The 20,910-nt window shown below is 31.5% G+C and overlaps 1 protein-coding gene across 4 annotated transcripts in view; it reads left to right on the top strand.

Annotated features, from left to right (window-relative positions):
• Positions 1–20,910, top strand: part of LOC138129081 (dendritic arbor reduction protein 1-like) — a 155,357-nt gene that overhangs the window by 49,361 nt on the left and 85,086 nt on the right. Inside the window, exons 2-3 of one of the 4 annotated variants that reach the window (XM_069045351.1) lie at positions 7,400–7,499; positions 9,164–9,208. The exons of 2 other annotated variants lie outside the window; for them this stretch is intronic. The gene's annotated coding sequence lies outside the window, so the exon portion shown is untranslated. The remainder of the gene's footprint in view (positions 1–7,399; positions 7,500–9,163; positions 9,209–20,910) is intronic. One more of the 4 variants, XM_069045346.1, reaches the window with a different exon arrangement.

Below are 20,910 nucleotides of genomic sequence, written 5' to 3'. Positions count from 1 at the left end.
TTATAAGTGTTACAGTTTTGACATTTAAAATAGCTGCATCAGATGTTGTGTTTTACACACTTTCATTTTCAGCTGTAACGTCTGATTTTGTAACGTCAACAACTTCGCCTTTCGAACATCACTGTTCAGAATCGTCTATATCTATTGTTGTTTTATTGTGGTAGATACATGACGAGAAGATTAAATTATTTTAGAAGTGATAGATTTCGTAAAAATGCATTTGAAAGTTCGGATTATGGACCTTGAAGTTTTTTCAGCTGCTCACAAATTGGTCCGGAATTAACAGACACTTGGAGAGTTGTTTAAGATTTGCAAAAAAAAGTAATACAGACAATGAACATTTTTTTCTTTTGTACTGTACAAAGTATATATCGAAAATCATCTGCAAATGGATGAAAACATTTTTGAAGTCTCCATTCTGATACGTTCTGGTTCATGTACAATGAGTCTATAAACACCCACATCGACGCAAGTCAGAATATAATTTATTTTAAAACAATAGAACACGATTTTAATGCAACCATTGACAAAGTAACAACTAAATACATGACAAGGCATGTGTATAATTAGCATACAAAGTTATACCAACATTTTCTGGACTAAATGTTCCCAGAACTTGACGTTTTTATCAGCCTCAACCTGTTTTTCTCGGCGCCAAAGAGATTCGAAAATGTGAAGCCGACCACTTTTGCATCCAAATATAGCGTTACTTTGTTTTTTGTCAGGTATAATTCATAAAAATCAGTCTGTCAAGGTTGGTAATATGCTAACATTATGAATGTTTTTTAAGAACAGGGTTTACTTGTTTTCAATTTTCATTGATACGAAGAATTTGTCATGTAATATTTCTTGCATTACGTCTCTATCATTTCTTTATCATTTGTGTACGGTCGTTATCTATTATTCAGTACACCATATGTCCTATAAAACATATAGGTATAGGTATGTATGTACTACATTTCCATTTCTATTAATGAAATAGAAAATAATAGGTGTTCTGATACTCGGATGAGCAAAATTTTGCAAATTTTTCTTTACAACTTACGAGATTCTTGACTACATTGATTCTCCAGATGGTTATCTATTTTTGAACAGACTCCTTTAATACACTTCATTTCTCAAAACGTATTATTCAAAAAATTCATTTGAGATCAACAAAAATTCGATTTTTAATTATGTTATCAAATTTACTTAGAGACACCGTAGGTACTACTCACTTGAGAAATATGATGTTATAACTTTGGTTTATGCAATAATTTACGTTAAATTCTGTTATCAGCATTATGTACGGTAAATTTGTAAAACCGAATTGTTGCCTTTCAGCGACATACTCGTACATACAGTTTTTTTTAAGACAGGCCATAGGGTTTTACATGCTTGTTTTTCAACCCCCTGTTAAATTTTGTCCTCATGAAAATATTTAACCCAGTTTTGTAGTAAATTTGTGGGATATGATTATGTATTGAAACAATTTCAATTTAATAGCCAGAAGCAAGGAATAAGCTAGCAAAACGACGTTTTTTGAATTCCGTTTGCTTCCATTTTAAATTTTCAGTAGGCTAAAATTTTACCTGACATTTGTAATTAACTTGTATTTTTGTGAAAATTACAAAGCCTAGCGCTGTTTTTAGATTAAACATTAACGTTATCTAGTCATTTACTTCATTTAGTGATACCTAAATGGTTGTAATAGACAATTTACAAACAAAATGTTATTTGCAAAAAAATAGTGTGAATACTACTTTAATAACAATAGATAAAATAGCTATTTTCAATACAAGTGATTAAATGCACGTTTGCTCACGCGTGTTGAATCTGATTTTTTCAATCAGGGACTGCCCGTCCACCACTGCCTCAGTCTGCTCTCGCTACCTCAGTCGTGTCCTCAAAAAAACTTCGTTCCGGAATGCGCGAGAGTGTCTTTCGCAAAATGGTGTTGGCAGGAAGAGTTTTTGAAACGTAACAATACGAATACCTATCATTATCTATCTGCATCACTATTTTTCATAACTGTTAAAAGCACTGAAACAATAAGTTCTACAAAATTAGCTCAACAGGAAACTCACGAAAACAGTTTTTCACAACAAATGAATGTAGCATGAATTTTCCCAGAAGTTTACCCAAATCAATTTCACGTTTTTTCGTCAATTGAACTCTAAATAATAGGTTAAAAATTTAAATAAGTCAAAAATAAGACAAGCTTTAGTTATTAATATTCAGAAAGTATAAAAGATTTAAAAAACTTTCAGTACAACATATTTGCCGCCCTCTATCGACAAACTCGCAAAACATTCACTTTGCTCACAAGTGAGAAAATATTATTTCCTCACTAGTGATTAAATTGCCGTCTTTGCCAACTATTTTCAGTGAGCAAAAACTACTAAAAGTCAATGATAATGGAAAAAACGTCGTTTTGCTAGCTTATTCCTTGCTTTTGGTTATTAAATTAAAATTGTTTCAACATACATACACTGACCGGCACAAAAAACGGCTCATTATGATTTCTTTAATAAATGATCTTGAAATTATATTTGTGCTTATTTTTCTTTATTATAGTTAAATTGGGACATTTTCAATGATCCGGAGTGCTATGGTCACCATGGCAACCGAATTGTTTTGTTTAAATAAATTATTAGAAAATTTGCGTTACTTCCATGTTGTGTATTTGTCGGTTGATTTAAGTGTTAAAAGATTTAATTTGACAATACGAGATATTAATTCAAAATGCTGTTCAAATTTTGGCAATTTTTCATAACATAATTTTTTTTCTAAAAAATTGCTTTAATTTTTTTTTTCATTAAAATTTTATTTGCTGTCTTTAATGTTACGTTTGTCGGATATTCTTTGGCAAAGAATATCTTAAATAACACTTATCAATACAACATGATATCAAAAAATGTTTCTAAGACAATGAATTACTTAATTATATTAATAAAATTCAAAGTGAGTCGTTTTTTGTGCCGGTCAGTGTATTATCGTATCCCACAACTTTACTACAAAACTGAATTGAAAATTTTCATGAGAATAAAAGTTAACAGGGGGTTAAAAAGTTAGTAAAACCCTATGGCCCTCACTATACAGTGAGTTTTAGTATACACTAAGTACGTTATCTTTACCGAAAAATATATGTGTATATATTCCACTAAAAAATTCACATAGAATTTTACTAAAAGTTCAAGGATTTATGCTAGTCTGCGTGACAGGCAGGTTTACTTTTACCACTAAACAATGTTTTCAATAACAGAAAGGAATCTGTTACTAAGCCGAAATAAAAGATAACAATACCGCAAGAATGTTTCCTCCGATTGTACATAAAGAGGTGAATTTAAAAGACAAATAAAGACAGGCGTATTTGAGAGCTATATTTTCTTGCACTGAGCTGATGGTATTTCCGGTAACAGGGAAAGGATAAAGTAACACCGTTACACAATTTGTTACAGGTACGTCGTTTGCACGTGCAATTTTGTAAAATTTAAGAAACGGAAATCACACGTTTTGTTCGATTTATTGAAATATTTTGTAAGCTCCAAGCTCTACTTTGGTAATTTTAGTTTTTTCAACCACTCTCGAATTGCAGAAGAAAATAACCACAGGAAACGTAAATTAGCCTCATCTGCACTGCTAATTGGATATAAGAATTTCGGACGCGTGTGTGAGAGAATCGATTATATTTTATATCTTAACCGCGCGTATATAAATCTGATCGCAAAGTAGGTCGGCCGCCTTAGGACCCGGAAACCGGGCAGATTTCTCGTTGTGGCTACCGAACTTATCTGAATCAATCTAGTTTCATAATCTTCTATATTTATTATAGTCGTGAACGACATTAGCACACCGATTATGCGCAACCGATACCTATTGCTTATTACAAGCCAGCAACGGATAAAGATTTCATTAAGATCCGATGAAATTTGATATCTTGTCTGTAAAGTTCAAAAACACAATTTGCTAAAACAATGGATTTGCTTCAGAACATTAAGCAATCATTTTCACGAGAAAGTATTCCTAGCCAAATTGGGACTATGAATTGGATTCCTTATTAAACTCTTATTTAACGTTATTATAATCAGAGGTTTCCTATTAAGACATTTTGTTTAAAGTTGCTGTACATTTTTTTACATGGCAATATTGAAAATAGAATTGTTTTTTAGTGTTGTAATTAACCAATTAATTAATTAACCAAAAGAGACACCATAATTAATTTCAAATTCATTTTTAACGTGGACAAATGAAATTGGTTTTTTTAATAACAAATTAGTAACGACTAAATTTTATAAATAGAATAAATTTTTCATAAATACATAGTTGAATGCAATATGTACACACTTTTTAAGAAAATGTATGTAGGTATGTACAGTCCATTGCAAAAAAAAACTAGTGTGTACATCATAAATATCGAGTGTTTTTATAAATTTCACCTCATAGTAGGCGTTAAAGAGTCGATTGTGGACGCACTATACGGATCACGGATCAGCTGTTCTTACGTTTTTAAACGAGTGGTGCGTTCATAATCGACTCTTCAACGCCTACTACGAAACGAAAAACACCCGACAGTATATTGTGTTATTAGTTATTAGAATTAAAAGTGACACTTGGCATATCGAGGCGAAGCATAGCGTAGCCGAGTTACTGCAATAATTGCAAGTCAAAAAAAATCACTTTTAATCCGAATGACACATACTCATTTTTTCTCCAACCAAGTAAAGGACCCATATCATGAAAAGCACCAAACTTATAGGTATGTACTATCGAATTCATGAAAAACTAGTACAGCAAAACGTCATCGTTTTGTCAACTTTTGAAAAATGTTGCAGTGTAACGTTTCTACGTGCTTTATGTTAAATGGTTACTATGTCCAATATGTCAAGTAGATATCCTAAATACGTTTGACGTTGGATTGAGCATTGCTAAATTCGAACTGTCATAATGACAGACGTTTATATTTGACATTTTCTTGTAGCCTAATTTACTCCAACAAAATTTTGCTGTACATACTAGTTTTTCATGAATTCGATAGTACTATGGCGAACAATAAATTTAGACCGGCAAATTGCTGACATTTCAAAAAAGTCAATGCAATCTACCATTTATTGTCATTATGACTGATGTGTCAGTTTGTCAAACTGAATGAAGGTTTTCAAGCTGTTTGGTGTTTCCTTCGCCCTTTTCGTAACTTACAGATCATCACGCACTAGCACAACTGATTTGTAGTAACACTTCTCACTGGTGCCCGCTTCTTTTCCCAATTTTAATTTTGATTATCGCTGTCACGATGACAAGAATGACAAAAATCGAAAATGGGGTTAGTTGAACATAATGCCAGCTTTACATTTTGATGTCAAGCCAATACAGGCCGGCCTAAATTTATTGTCCGCCATAGTACATTTAAAATTTTAAAGCGAACGTTTTATTGAAATATTCATGTAATCAAAGAGACAGTTTTGGCTTTTGTTTTGTTTACATATTTAGTTGTTTTCGTCAAATCAACGAAGTGTTAAGCTGTTAGTTGCAAGTACAAATTTTTTAAGTGTAATATTAAAAGTACTTTTAATGCTAGGAGGTTAAAGTGTTGCCTTAGTAACACGTAACTTTTTTGTACAGTTACAAAAACGTCAACTTTAGTGATAGAAAACGGGATTAAAAGTAACCTCTTTTAAGGCGGTTGGAGAAAATAATATTTACATGTGTTAAAAGTAGGAAAATAGTGCAATTAATTTTTATGATGTAACTCGTTATCGTCGATTGCAAAAACATCGAGTACAGCAAAAATTTGTATAGTTTAATTCATCCTTATTTTTGACAATTTTGATGTTACCGAGACAAGCAAAATGTTAAAACTTTTCATTTCTTACGTCAAAGTCTATGTGTTAATAAATATGTCTGTACTATCAAATATTGTTCATTGGAATCTGCGGGTTTTACTGGTTATGAAGTGCAAAGCAAATATTTATATTGTCGTGTGCGAGAAAAAGTGTTTTTTGCATTGACCAAAATTTTGTAAGAACGTGACATGTTTAAAGAAATGCATTACTTCGAAAAGTTTTAATACTTCAGTCCTGAATGGGGTTATATACACAATGGAATCAAACGCCTACAAAAATTATTGTGCGAACGAGCTTTACATGAACTCGGCTGTCTACACCCACGGCAGACGCAATACTTTTTCCTGCGGCAGAAGGTGGAAGCTGCCCTCTCTGTTTATTGCAGGTCGGGAATAAGGAAAAAGCTACATCGTGCACGCTGCACTTTCGTCCTTATAAAGAACACCTTTTTCGACTTGTACTTTTCCGACCTGTCACGTGTTAATATCAGACTCAACTATGATTTATGAATTGATTGTTCACAGTTCCGTGCTTTATGTTTTCCGTTTCATTGGATTGTTGCTTTACGTGATGAAGCTTCATCGACGTTTCAGTCGGTCCAATGAATTGGATTTACGATGACTGATAATAAAATAAATTCGAGTAATGGACGGCCTGAAAACCGTATCGTTCGATGTGGACGGTATTGTCAACGTCTGACTTAGATTTAGTTAAGTGTATTTCACATTGTAAATTTAAATTTATGCATTGAGATTTTTTACGAATATTTCTTGCGCTAATCACTCAAACACGTGGGTTTTGTTATTACTGTGCTTAATTTATAGAGTCAAGTTCAGTTATCCTTGAATCAGGATATGAAATTTGAATATTTCTTAATGGACATTCGGTGTATCACAATAAATACGTGACTGTTATAAACTCCACAGACCATACGATTTTTTTAAATTTTACAACTATTTACTTTCTATCTTGTCCAAACCGTTCTAGACGACTAACGTATATTTGTTTGTTTGTTTTAGATACCTTTATCTTGTCAGCAAAATTCTTCCCGGTATTTGGTTTATGCAAATAATTACATTAGGCAACTAAAAAATCCACAAAACAAATATGTATGACGTGAGACAAACAAAATTCTGACATATTTTCAAGTTGACTTAAATGTCGTTCTCTTACTGCTTGAAATGGAATACACTTTACCTTGAACTATCAATTTATCTAATATCAAATAAATATAAAATTCATTCAAGGATCTTGTAACTACGTTTTTGCAATGGTATATGAAACTAAACGAGTTTCATATATCAAAACAAGCCAGAGCGGGTTTAAATAGCATCACAAAATCATATTAAAACATCAAATTTAGGTTTATTTACATTCTCGTTTTAGCTTTAAAAATAAAACAATATTTTCGGAACCCGACAACTGTGCGCCTCTGGTTCCCCCTTTAACCGCCCATCCAAATCACCTGTATTTTACAGTTAAGTATAACTAAGACATTTCTTATCTCTTCTTTTAAGTCTGTAAATATTGAACAGGTTTTTAGAATTCAAAGTTTATTTTACTTATCATCTTTACAGATATTGAAACTAGTCAATTTTAGAAGAAAACAGTTCAACCACACCTTTAGTATAATGTGGGTGACAAGTGCGAATCGGCCAACCCTTAATTTACTATCAGGTTAGATTATTTTCTTATCTTTCTAATTTTAATTATTAAGACTCAGGTTATCGATTCTATTGTAAAAATTCCTGTACATACTCCCTCTATTTAGCATGGCTCACTTAGCGCCTTGAGTAGGCTTTTTGAAATTCCATTGACATTTAAATCTTACTATGCATATAATGATATACCAAATCGCAATTAATCCTGGCTTAATTAATTGTTTCAAGGTATTAAATTCTATTCTCTGGAATGTTAAAATTTGTCATTTTTTCCCTTCTTCGCAGATGACGCAACTAATTAATTTTGTTTATTAATTAGCCACAAACGGAACTCGTTTGTGGTGAACGAAGGTATTTTGTCCAAGATGTAAATTTACATTAAAATCAATTATACTGACCGTTTAGTGACTCTAAAGCTTAATTTGTCGGTATTTTTCGATTATTTTATCTTAACTAAAAAATTCCAAGAATGCTTCAAATTCTGACAAGAATCTGTTTCCCTTTTCGTTATTTCAGTCAAAAATTTGTACATCCTATAAGAGCTGTATCACATTAAACTTTACATGGGACCTTAAAATAATTATGTATTTAGAACGAAACTCTTTTGTTAATCTATCACGTAGAGCTGATGCTAATAGAGAAACCTATGTAATTTTAAGATATAGCATAAAATTAATCTGTGTAGAAATTTCGTAACAATATATTCAACATTCACGATTCCTTTGTACAAGTATTACATATACCTAATTGATATTACTATGACATATAAAAAGTTACAACTGTCGTGACCAACTCTATGCGCCAATATCTGAACTTGAAAATCCAATATCCGTGAGGGGGATCGACGTCACTGTTTACAATTAAAAATCCTTTAAAACAAAAATAATAATATCCCTTTCAATTTGAAATCTGACTGATAGTTATGCGTACTTCTTATTTAACAGTAGCAACCACAGTAAATACTTAATTATACAGTTGGCATTGATAAACATGTACCCACTATTGATATAATTATTGTTCGGTGCAAAAGTGTATCGACTCGTATATTATGCTACGATATAACTTATAGATGTTTGATAAATAAATTGCTTCAATGTGATCAGATGATCTCAACAAAAATCACATGCTTCAAAGAATAATAGCATTGCGAAATTAATCCACTATGACGCTCCCAACTAATAGTTCGAATTCTTCACTCACTCTTCGGTGTATTTTCAGAACAGTTATTTAAAATTTAATTCAAGGAGATATCTGTTCTTTTGAAAGTAAGATCAAGACATATTGACCTCTTTTATAGTCAACAAAGGCGTTTGAACAACGATTTTGTACTAGGATACAGAATAGAAAACATTTGTTATATTTTTTCTAAATAAATGTGTGAATTTGGTAATAATAAGTCATTATACTTCATAATTCATATATTATAGGCACATCAAGTATTCAATGTTATACATTCATCCGCATATAAAGCACTTACTTTTTTTATTGCAAGAAAACATTACTTCGGTATTTATATTTAAAAAAAAGTATTAACTTTTGTTTTTTGTTGTACAAAAAAGTACTTAGCCTAAGCACTCTCTAATTAAAAATCTATACTTTTGCAAGATTAATTTACCTATAAATAAAAAATATAAATGCTTAAGACGAACATGTTTTGTAGCAATTTTGTATCTTTTACAGAATCTTCTGGATGATTTTCTACATCATGTGACATGTAGATATAATGTATGTATTTATACACTGTATGTCCGCGCGAAGAGTTCAGATGAATTTCATTCTGATGATTTTTTAAAATTTTAAGATGATTCAGCGCACAGGACGTAACTTACAATAGTTGTGACGTCATTTTTCGATCCTCAGTCACCTTTACTTAAAGCCCAAATAGGATAAAAAATGTTTCATTATGCAATAACAAATAACAAAAAAAATACCAAAAATTTATTCAATTTTTTAATTCACGGGCTGAAAGACCTCGGTCAGTGGCCCTTTGGCTTGTACTTACGAGTACGGTGAATAAATATTGTATATAACAGTTCAGTTGTTCAGTTAAAAAGTTCATCAAATTGGCTTTGATCTTTGTCGCTATCTTTGTCTAACCAACTTAATTTACAATGTTGTTGTCTTTTAAAAAATAAAGTCAAAGCCAACTCGATGAACTTTTCATTTGAATAGCTGTTATATATATTCCAAAAACTTTCTTTTATAGCTCTTTTTTTACAAAGACGTACTAAAAGAGATGTATGGTATAATTTAAAATTTTGAAGTGAGGGTGGCTGGGGACGGTTAAAGGCGAAGTAATAATGTGAAACTATACCGAGCTACGTCCCTCTATGCGTTCATTTATGTTTTAAAATTTCAGATTTGTAACGTTAAAGACAACAGTTAAACTCATCCGAACTTTTCGCGTACACTCGGTATGTTTTGAGAGAAGAAAATGATTTCATAGCAGTCGGTAGAAAGTCGCCACAAAAATAGCGTTTCAGACATGATGTGAGTATGTAATAAAAATATTGAATCGAACTGGTTTGTTCCTACGAAAGTGAAACTTAATTACAAAAGAAAATAACGTACTTACAAATTTGGAGTAGATTTCTGAGAGACGGCGCGTCAGAAAAAGTTGTTTTAAATAAATTAAATTATGCAAAACGAAAAATACAACCGTGATCTCGTCACGTGGAGTAATCAATACCTTATAATTAGTTCTATGACTTGCAAAATGCTTAAAACCTAAACAATTCTCGAAATCATGAGACGAAAGGTACACAAAACACAGGCAGAAACGCAATGGTCATCGAGAGCTAGTCAAATCGTCTTTATACATATTCATGGATCGTTCATTCAATGGCAAATCGACAATCCCGACATGTTCACACCGCTGATAACTGTTGACTTACATTATTGCTTCCATTTTATAAACGGTACAAGTATCAGCTTTCAGTATATTGATTTCTTCCAAGTTTCAAACGCGGCTGTGTGGGCCGCGAGCTTTCAGTCGATCTGTGGGAAAATGTCGCACACGACGATTTTGAAATCAAACTGTGATCGGTCAAAAGTGGAGAAAGTCGTACGTGGCCAAAACTGTATCTGGTAGATGAGGAAGTGATTTCTATCAGACGAAGATTATGACCGGAGTGCGTAGCTGTTGCTCTAGGCACTCGAAGATTTACACGCCGACCGGACCGTTAATTCTTGCCTTCGACGAACTAATCTCAATTCAATTGACGTTTGGTAACCACGTGGTCAATGCCGAACGAGCTTATTCGGCAACGAGTGACATTTACACTTCCTAGACTGGAGCACGTGATCGGTCATCCGCTGTCTTTGTGTGTTACGCTAACATTTGTAATAATGGCAACTGAATCGACAAAAAACGTTTTACATAACAAACAAGTCTTAATGTGAAAACTGCTGACGTTAAAATGAGTTTTAATGTTTTTCCAGTTTTTACAAAATATGTATCTGGCTTTTGAAGATTCAGCAATCACCGCCAAGTGTTTTATTCTATTTCATAACCAGTATGTAAACTATTTGCATGTGATTAGATTAGAATATGGCGAAAATTTCTAAATATGGAATATAAACAGCAAAAAAGCGTCAATAATCGTATCTGTAAGAATGTCATCAGAAATGTCAACGAGATGAAAAATGTTTTCAAGGTTAACTTATTTACTTCAGTGATATGAAACATAGCGATAGCACTTTCTATGTCATTGGATAATATCCACTATAGCTAGCAAACAAATGAGAAAAAACATGCAAATATGCATAAGGAATGTGATCTTTCGCAGCGTGACGTAAGCGCCCTTTCCTCTGGCAACTTTCCACAATAAAAGACACTAAGAACTAAGAGATTTTTATGGCATTAACCTAAAACGTTAGCGTTTATGTCTTTTCTATAGTTGAATAGTTTCTCTCATCATTTCTCAAATTTAAATGTCTTATATGTATGTGAACCTGAAATATTACCTTCGAACAATTTGTGTAAAAGTGACCATTTAGGACAACTTAATGTTTTTTTTATCATAGATAAAAATTTATTGATGACTTACAAATCTATAACAAAAATTTTAAAATTATTCAACCATTTTGAGCAAAATATATACATCTCTCGATTTGTGTACAACATTACCCAACTGACATTTTATTTAATACCTAATATCGAGCGATCAAATTAATTTGTAAACGAGTCATCCATGGATTTGAATCCGTATGTGATTTGCGATGATATATCGAGATCTCACCTGTGTTTTAAGCTGTATTTATTGGAGTATTTATTGGAGTTCAAGTAGTAATAGGTATATAGTACATAGTCCAATGCTTTCTGAAAAATCCTTCAAATATTTTCCAGGAACTTACTCTACACAACTACTAATTTTACTATCATTAGGCACTTTTTAACAATTTATTGAAAAATTACTGATTTTGTTTTAGTTTGCTAACCTACATTGTATTAAAATTAACAATATCAAAACAAATCTCGACTTGACCTTAAACTTTTAACTTTAAAAAACACACTGTCATATATCATTATTAAACTTGTAAACTGTTTTTTTTTTGTAATGACAATTTTCAAATATTATTAATTAGTTAACAATAATAAATTTACTTTTTTAATATTTGACTCTGAATAATGTTAAACTATGTACTAACTTCTACATGTTCTAAATCGAATACAATTAATAACAATTAAACGCTATTTAATTAATGTTGATTTTTTCTTGCTTTTTCGTCAACTAGATATATTCATAACTTTTTTGCTTGTATGTATGTAATTCCTAAAGTATGACGTCATTGACATTGACATTATTTTTAATGAGAGCACGTGTTTCTTGTGGTCATTCTTCTCATAAGCAAAAATCTCAAAATTTATTTGACTATTCCACTTATCTGTAGCCGTTAACTAAAGTATTCTTTAAGGAACATTAGAATAAAGATTAGCTAAATATTAGAAGTATCGGATAAAAATATAACTGAATAACTGTAGTATTAGGTACACCCAAAAATTTAGTTTAGTATTGTTTTTAAACAAATTGAAATTTCTCACTTAGCTATGTTGCTTAGATAACAGCAAATAAATATTTATCAATGGTAATTTTGAATTGAGAAATATGTAATTGCGCTCATACGCCAGCCAGGAATGTATCTGACCAGACTTTTACCTTTATTTCTCAAATGCTTTACCTGTTTTTTCGTGTTTTCAAGAGGTCAATTTTTTTAGTGCAAATTTTAAAGTATAAATTATTATTATTTTAAAATGTTGTAATTATTATAATTGAACATACAATCAAATTATTATAATTGAACATACAATCAAATTATTATTGTTAATTATTAGTATAGTCAATAGAACGTGAAGTTTTCAGGTTGACATATTTTTTTATCAGTTTGTAGATTAAAGCACGAGAAATGAAGATTATTTATTTTCCCAGTCTAATTCGACACTTTACACCCTCTATGGAATGTAAAAATCAGCATCAGATAACACTGATTTATATTTATTAATATTATTCGTGAAAATGGTCGTAATATTTTTTCGAGATTATTTAATTCTGAAAAAATTTCGTCACGTGCAAAATATCGGTGGGACTAATACTTGTCACGAGAATGGTGTTGGAAAGATGCGCGACGAGAGACCTGATTAGCCAATTCAAATGTCTCCTCACAGTTGAAACTAAATTATGATTAAATTTTTAATTTATGATAAACAGTTTTGTAGTGAATAAAAATATCTATTAAAATGGTTATATCAAAAATTACGCTTTAAACAAATTCGTGTCTTTGCAAAACACACTTAGTTTACAAGTAAACAAACAAAATTATTGTTAAAAATATGAATCTGTCAGATGAAGCTTTGCTCGATGAGCCTCCTGAAATATGTATTAACAACAGCACAAGAAGCGGATTCAAATTTACCACCTACGAAGCCGAGAGACAAGTATATCGAATATTACGAGATGTTTTTCAGTTGGAAAGTTCAAAAAATTGTAAATGAAAATATTATATAGTTTGTCCAGCGAAAGATTGGTTGGCATAAAAATCACTAAATTCTACGTGGAGCAAGTACATAGTATGTACATACCTAGGGCACGTAAAATTTGAAATATATCTTTCAAGAAGTAACATTTTTGCCCTGAAATTTTGCTCTAATTAATAGGTAACTAGAACTCATGCTACGCTTAGCTTCACACTGTTATATCTCCAAAATCATAGCAATCGAAAAATAATCGGCAATGTTCATGTCACTCGTTATACCTATTACTACTTACTGAAAATAAATCGATTGAATAATTATTTCTTTAAAAATAATATGTTACTGCTTGCTAATGAGTAAAATATTGCTAACAAGTAAAGTGCCACTTTACCTTATTGATTTCTACCTAGTAAAATGAATGTTTTCCATTGAGTACAAAAAAAAAAACACAGTTTGTAATTTTCGTTTATTTGATCGACTTTAATGCACTTAATTTAAATGGTTAAACTGACATTTTAAAAAATTTTGATAAACATGCCTGGAAACAAAACATCAATAGCTAAAGACATAATTAATATACAGTGTGTATCAAAACGACCGCACCAACTACTTGTAATCGTATAAAGTAGTGAGAGGAACGTCAAAAAAAATAATACAAATGTTCTCCTGATGCTTTTTTGTTTTTTCTTATTTTTCGAAATTTTGATTTTTTTTGTTGACATATACAAGCACATGATTAATTGACTAAGATTTATTCAAAAATTGTGTAACAAAAATTTTAAATTTCGGTTTTTAAAAAGGCAAACGGACTAAAAGAAAACTAATTTAATTAGTGAATGTTATTGTAATTGAACGAATACGTCTAATGTACCTAAGTGGAACAAAAAAATTTTTTTTTCAACATTTTTGATTAAAATTTTCTAAATTTAACACGCTGTAACTTTTAATTGAAGCTGGGAAAAAAAAAATTCCAATTTTTTTATATTCTTTTCCCTGTATTCTGTACAACTGCTAATAGTTGGTGCGTTCGTTTTGAATCACCCTGTATGTATAACCCTATTTTATTAATTTTCCACTAAACAGTGTTGCCTGTTGTAATTTTAAGTTAGAATAAGTGATGTTTTTTTATTGTGGTATAAGACTAGGTATATCTGTATGATTTTTTTTAATTCATTTGTTTTGACCACAAAGGATTATTAATGATAACATAACATAACGAAAAAAAAAAACGAGAAGAGTATAACCAAAAAACGTACAAAGTAAACAACGACAATCTAAAATTTCACAATTTATAAAATAAACCGCTACGATGTGGAGAAACCAGTAATTTGTCTGTGTTTTTTATCATTCAATATAATTTTAAGTTAATTTGACAATTTAATTTTTTCTCTGATTGTTTTGAATTTAGGACAGTCAATCAATGGTTGTTTTCCAATCAAATTTATATGAAATACATCATAATTTCCTGGCGGTTCTCTTTGCAGCAGATCTCATGTGCGAGCGATTAGTTACTGTGTGTTGTTTCCTTTGGTGTGTTACATTTGTCGACACATGCGTATCTGATTTGCATTACTGTTTTCTAACTTAATTTCTTTACATAGTAACTAAACAGTTTTGAATTATTTCTTGTGGTTTATGCAATCGTTATTAACTTTGGCAGAAAATTACTACGAATGCTTCACGGTCTAGAGATAAACAATCCCAGATTGTTCAATGTTGTGATCGTAGTAATATTTATTAAATAACAATAAAAATCCGTTAATTAGAAAGAATTTTAAAAACAATATCGACAGATGAAAATTGGACTTTTGTTTTGAAGGGCTAATTGTAATCCAAACTTACTTGATCCAGCGGCGTACGCATAATTATGTTTCCTGTCCACGTAAAAACTATCCATGAATTTTAATTTGCATACGAATTCGACTCGCCGTCCAGATAAGACAAATTCTTCTCGCGACAGTCTGCGAAAAAACGGACATCGAAACGCTGAAATTAATCGTCGAGCAGGTCAGGTTAAGCTAATCCCTTAAAAGGCTCGACGCAGCTCAGACCATTTCCTTCAAAAAATTATTGCATAAATGACCGTCGCCATCCGTGAACGGTGCAGTTAATACTTGCCAAGTGGCTTAGTACCTACCGAAGACGACCCGCTGGTCGAGTAGCGGCAATTAGTCGAGATTTTTCAGGAGCAGGTTTCTATTTGGAGTGGTCGTGCGAGCACGAGCGAGACGTACGATGATGATGAGAGTACGGGAACTCTTCGGCGGTGGATGCAAAATGCATCATACCGTTCTGCGGAATGCGGAAAGCTCGGCTTGGCTACTTTGCCGCTTGCAGGAGGAAGACTGCGTGACGCGCTCGTGTGTGATCTACTATATTTATATGTGATGTTCTGCAACCGTTATTTTGCTCGCCTGTCAGTCTCCCGACCATAAATTTGTATTGCTTACACCTGATTTTCTAGCCTGACGTGCATGACCACGGCGGAAATTAAGTATTTATGGCTTGCCCATAAGCACTACCTCGAGATTAACGGGGTCACTTACATGCTGTCCATCAAAACCCAACTGTAGATTTGTACACGGTTCTTCGAAAATGTTTTTAGCCATCGTCGTCGTCTCTAAACCTTGAGACATGAAGCAAGGTTGTAACAGTTATATCTCTACATTTTCACATATTAACTGTTTTCAGTTGTTAATTGGTACGTTTTAATTTATTATATCGCTTTTATATCATATCACAACACAACATTATTTTTGAACGACCAGTTAAATAAAATGTCAAATTTTAAAATAACTTTTTCGGATGTTCGAATATAGTGCAAATATTAATAATAAATAAATATTTAAATTAATTTCTTACCTATGTGTAGGTATAATTCAAAGATATTTTCTCTTCTAGTTCTACTCAAAGATAATCATAAATAACAAAGGTTTTCTTGAACATGAAAAATAATAGTGTTGTCGTATGTTGTTTTTTTAATTTAATACAATATAATTTTTATTGAATTAAAACTAAGGACGTCCATGATTAATTTCATTAAAAATTGAATAATCTGACCTCCACAGTTATGCAAAGCACTACCCAAGTATGTTAAATAAGATTAATATTTATAAAGAGACTTCAAAATATTGTTGATTTTTTAAAAAACTCAAGAGTTTCAGTTTTACTTTATTGACTTACAACTAACTCCTGGGGTTAAGTTTTCTGAGAATATATAATTTTAAAGACACTTGTTAACTGAAATTAAAACTTCTAAGTCATTCGGAAATCTAAAATATTTTTCCACAACTTAAGTTGTATCTTACCTATCATAAAATGAAAGTGTGTACCGTGCGATTGAAAAAAATAAATCGAGTAAGCCATGACTAACATGGTTCAGTTGGCAGCTCTAGTTTAAATATTGCTGTTGTCAAAGAAACATTTTTTTAACATCCTCTAACCCCTAATAGAGAAACTTATTGCCAACTGAACCATAAAAGTCATGGCTACTCAATTTTTTTCGATCACGCAGTAGCTTTAAAATAAATTATTGTCATTAGTATTTTTGACAGCCTCAGAACTTTACCATTACTCATTATATTAATATTGTATTTAAAACAGTTTCTTAATTCAGATTTATTAATTACAGGAGTTCCACACTTAATGTTAATAATTCAGAAGTTTCCATATCTGCAATTTACTGTACCGACTTGTATTTTGGATACTTCTATGTTATCTGAAAATTACAATTTATTTTGACAGGGTAATTTCACATACTCCATAATTTTAACACTGTGTATTTGCACTTTCTGTTATGGCAAGAACTAGGAAATGATACTTAATTTACCTTTTATGTTTCACAATATCGACGTACACGAAGATAAATTTTCACTTAAAGAGATACTGCCTGTGTCTTACATGTCGAGGTTGAATCGGTCATTATTACTACCTGTGTGACAGATTATATGCTGTAGAGGAATCATTTTTCTAAAAAAAAATTCTTGAAAATATTTTTATTTAAAATTACACGATATACGTTTTAAATTACAGTTCAATTTAATTCAATTTAGCAACACCTTCCATAAGAAATAATACAATCGATGAAAACAAAATTAATTCGTTTTTAATGAATTAATTTTGAATTTTTTATAAAGTATGTCTGAGACGTTAAAACTGAAAAACAATTTTGCAAAATTTCAAATGTTAATGTGCGTTGGAGAGTTTAGTTATTCTAAACATGAACACAAAACCGGTTTTCTTGTTTTATATATTAAATAATGATGTAGTGTGCTAGTAAACTTTAATAAATTTAAATCTGTCATCAAATTTTTTAGTTAGCACACTACTTGGTGATTAAATAAAATACGGAAGTGTTTCCAGTTATTGGCACAAAGTTAGCCAACACTAGTCCAGTTTAGCAAAATCGCCGAACCGGTTCTTTTTAAACAGATAACTTGAAATGGCTTAACTGACCTATTATGGAATTCTAGTAAATATACTTACAATTTTTTCTATTAGAAAATAACCCAGACTGACTTTATTTTCGCCTTTCATCGATGCTATCAAATCGATTAACTTGCTAGCTTTTTTCTTAAGATTCACTATGTTATTGCAGCAGATGTACTCCACGAAAATACAAATGGACATTTTTAAATCACTGGATCGCCTATAATCTTCTAGTCATTATTTATACTCTTTTTATAAGAAATTACCTATAAAACGCAAGTTGACAACCGTTTCTTAACAGTGCAAATATGGTAGATGAAAATTAGCAGAATATTTTAATAATGATTCCTGATCTGTAGCGAATTTTTGCGTGGAAATTTTCAGAGCCTTGTTTACGGCGCATTTTAATCGCACGTAAATTTCTGGATGCCTTGATCAGCATTACTTATAAGCACAATAAAAGGTGATTTAAATTCAAGCAGTGTTTAAGGTGAAGGAACCGTAAATGGTTTTGATATGTTGAACAGTAAAGTGCATGTTCAATGCCGTGGTTAAATTTAATGACGCCGACGCCCGAGGCGTCCATTTAGCGAGTCCAACATAGTTTGCAAAGGTGCAAAGTCGATTTAACTAAGTACCGTATGATCAAAAAAATTCAAGAACCCAGTTACTCAGAAAAAACAAAAATCGAGTCGTAGAGTGATTCATACGATTTCAGTTGTCCAGCCAAAATAGGTCAGAACTGTCACTAACAATTATTATGCTCTTTAGTTATAATTACCAACAAATTCCAGTGGAATCTAGAATTTCTGCTGCTATCTAATGTTCTTTGGTGTTTTGTTTTTTATGAAAATGAAATAATTTGTCGATGACTATTATAACAAGATTTATATGTCTCAAACTGTTGAGAAAAAAGCATATTAAATTACAGATATAACAAAAATAACCGTAAGGCAGTACTTACTTCCAGGCATTATAGCAGTGAAGATTAAGTACTAAGTAGAACTTCAATTTGTCACTTATAATTGAATCTTCCGGACAATGTACTTTAAAAAAATCACAATAAACATACCAGAGACAGGGTCATCTCAGTTGTTTATTTTATTATTCTATCTTTAATTTTGATGTAGCGCCGACAGGGATGTGGTTCCCATTTGTTTTCCGTATTTAGCCATAAAATTGAAACACAGAAAATTTAGTCAAAAGTGTAATCAGGCATAACTCTAAAATGTTATTGAAATTTGTGACCTATTTTTATTTTGACAACATTTACGCTCGTACAAGTCCACTTTCGTTCCCAAGGCTCTCAATTTTTTTCGATCGTGTGGTATTAATCGAAAACGACATCGCAAAGATGTGCAATTTAACCGTGGCGTAGTTTAATTGACGTGAACAGATCTTGTTGTCCTGGGGCGTATCACACATACAACAATACCGCGATAACATCTATATTGCCGCATAAAGCCTCTTGCACAACCAAATCGAACTTTAAGCATGGAATAAACGAACTGTAAAAGTTCATGGATAGTCCGCCAGGTCGCGCTAAATTATATCCCGCTTTATAAAATGTAATAATTTCCAATCAAGTTTCGAAATGTGCTTTGTAAGATTTCATAAACAACCCGCATTGTAGCTCTTAATTTAATAAAAATATTGTTATAACGCACATGGATACGTTAGCCATTACGGGTTTTGCGTTACGTAATACGTAACGGCAGTCTCATAATAATATCAACAGAAAGTTTATCAATTCTATATGTAGATAAGTAACTAAGCTCAGATATTGAAAATCTTCAGACGTCGTTCAGTCCTATGTGGCTTTGACAATGACTTTGGAAATAGAAAGGTAGGCAATATGCAATGGCACGTTCGAACCCGTTCAATTATACACTATAGACTATACAATAGAAAATGCTATTATTAAAGGAAACCATTCGATCTCATATTAATTTGAAGTTCGACCAATTACGTCAGACCTCGAGGTCAATAGAAAGTTTATGAAAAAATGCTGTAATTAATTGCTTTGTAATATTTACGTTGATTATTTTCTCCTTCGTTTATTGGTGTTCGGTTTTAATTTATTCGAGAACCACTTCACTTTTTATACAAGACAATCATTTTACCAAAAAGGAAGAACTTAATTTTAAACTGAAAAACTCGGTCGAACACGTAGATTAAAAATCACTTCGTACCTACTTGTTGCATTTTTATTTTATTATGCACAAACTGCAAGACAGTAAAATCAAAATTTGATGAGTATAACTTGTCTTCAGTTATTTTTCAAGAGACGACTTCTATTTCGCGTTTAAAAAATTACATTCAAAAATTAGCAAGCTTTTATTTGTAATTCCATACAAAAGGAAATTTCACTTTTAACCCGAAAATTTTGGTAAAATTCAGTTTATCTAAAACATTAGCTTTATTTACATTGCCGTTAAATAAATGAATTTGGTGAAGTGGTGGGGATATATCTTGTTATTGAAATCATTGTTGGTAATGGGCGTAGATACATTTGTAATAAAAATTAACAGAATGATACTAACAAACAGTAAGCAAATGGAGCTATTAAAGCCGATCGTTAATACCTACTTAAGATAAGTTAATTGATACTTTCGATAGGTAAACTATAAGATTTACAACATGACACATCGCGAACAAGTGATTGCCCATTTACCAGCTCACGTCCACCGTTTGCATTATCACACTCAGTGTAAAAGTATCTGTAGCAGTTTAAAATAAAGAATACAATAATTAACGCTTAGTGAAGAAGTAGATTTAACTTGATTGTCTTTTAAACAAGCACTAATTGAAGTTTTTATAAATGCGTACTACGTCATTCATCTAGCAACGAGTTGTTTGCTACCATCTTCACTGACTATAAAGAATAACACTTAAAGAAACTTAATTAAGCTTCATATACCACTGCATCAATTAGGTAATTAATTGTACACTTCAAGTAATAAATTATTGAGCAATAAGACATAAAACAAGAAATGACGAGAAAAAACAAAAGCAACAATCATTAGAT

This window comes from Tenebrio molitor, chromosome 1 (genome assembly GCF_963966145.1).
Source record: "Tenebrio molitor chromosome 1, icTenMoli1.1, whole genome shotgun sequence".
In the NCBI taxonomy this organism is placed as follows: Eukaryota; Metazoa; Arthropoda; class Insecta; order Coleoptera; family Tenebrionidae; genus Tenebrio; species Tenebrio molitor.
The sequence above is the reverse complement of the archived record's forward strand: the minus strand, read 5'-3'. Positions and strand labels throughout refer to the sequence as shown.